General features: G+C 34.5%; 1 protein-coding gene across 1 annotated transcript in view; it reads left to right on the forward strand.

Moving 5' to 3' along the window:
- The first annotated feature begins 373 nt into the window (after positions 1–373).
- Positions 374–1,410, forward strand: part of LOC107591377 (uncharacterized) — a 4,750-nt gene continuing 3,713 nt past the window's right edge. The window contains exons 1-2 of the mRNA XM_016280535.1: positions 374–506; positions 710–808. The gene's annotated coding sequence lies outside the window, so the exon portion shown is untranslated. The remainder of the gene's footprint in view (positions 507–709; positions 809–1,410) is intronic.

Consider the following 1,410-nt stretch of genomic DNA (forward strand, 5'->3'; position numbering starts at 1 on the left):
TTTTTTTTAAATCCTCTTTTCTTTATTTGTTCTGTTCCTGCCTTTATGTTCATAAAAAAGATGTTTAAATGCATCTTTCTCTTTTAACAGTCATTATCATTTTTTTCTTCTCTTCTCTTTCATATGTTCAGATGACATTGGATGTATGATACAGTAAGTGTAATGTATGCAAAGTTGTTATTCATTAATGTCAACTCTGAATTGTTTGCAATAAAACATTTAAAAAAAATAAAATTACAGTCTGTCAACTCAGCGGCCATTTCAGAGCCGTGAAATTGGACACCTCTGTGTCCCTAGAGGGGGAGAGGGGGGTCTTGCATCCGGGAATGTGCCTCTGGGGGTTTTTGGTCTCTGTAGTTTCTGGAATGTTTTGAAGGCGCGTTTCCCTCACGGAAAGGATACAGCACACACGGTTCGGATAACATCAATCTATGATAATCATATTACAAGTTATATATGGTGAAGAACGTTCAGCGGCTCCGTGGAGAGGAATGAACGCGTGTCTGGTAAGGCTTTATGAGCGTGTGTTTTATATTTGAAACATTGTTTGGAAACGTGATAGCACAGCTAGCAATCTGATACACTGTTTATTGACAGAAAAGTACAGTACATTATGCATTTCAGTGAATATGCAGTAAATATAGATGGATTATTACAGTGCTGTGTGGATGAACTGAAATGTGTTTGTTTGACGCTCTGAATGCTTCAGATAGCTGCCGGCTAGCGAATTAGCTCCGCTCTGGTCCAGGGATGATGCAATGTTGTCATGGAGAGATGCTGTGGATACAAGAGTGAGTCAACTGATGAGGTGAGAGATGCTGTGAAGCAGTATCCCAATACAGAATGCACATAAATGGAATGATATAAAGCTGGAGGATATGGATTCTATTTTAGATTGTGATAGACCAGATATATTTTATAATGTAGACAGTCTTGTGCATCCTGAAATAATTAAACATTGTAGAATACACAATATGTGAAATTTGGTCCAATTCGCTAGAGCCATTTTGTATATTACTACTTAGAAAAACATAAAAATGAAACATAATTCAATTAATAATCAATTAAAGTGCTTATGGCACAGAGTAAAATAGGATTGTGTGGTCAATGTGTTTTATAAAGCCTGTTTTTGCAAAGGAAACTCACAATGACACATTTAGATGCAGAAATAGACAATTTCACTCGCTTCAGATATAATGTAATAACTTTTTGGCATCTAGTGGCATCAAACAAAGTAAATTGCAGAGAGCTGGGCCTAATAAAACCTGAATTACAGAATTTAAAAAAATATATATATATTTTAAAACTCCAAAAGTGCCTATGTTTTTTTTGTGTTTATTGTAATATTTGAAAAATATATAATGTTATTTATAAAGTATTACACTCATATTTTGTAGTTCAAATGGTTTT

The sequence above is a fragment of the Sinocyclocheilus grahami genome, unplaced genomic scaffold (genome assembly GCF_001515645.1).
Source record: "Sinocyclocheilus grahami isolate Dianchi unplaced genomic scaffold, SAMN03320097.WGS_v1.1 scaffold141.1, whole genome shotgun sequence".
Taxonomy (NCBI): domain Eukaryota; kingdom Metazoa; phylum Chordata; class Actinopteri; order Cypriniformes; family Cyprinidae; genus Sinocyclocheilus; species Sinocyclocheilus grahami.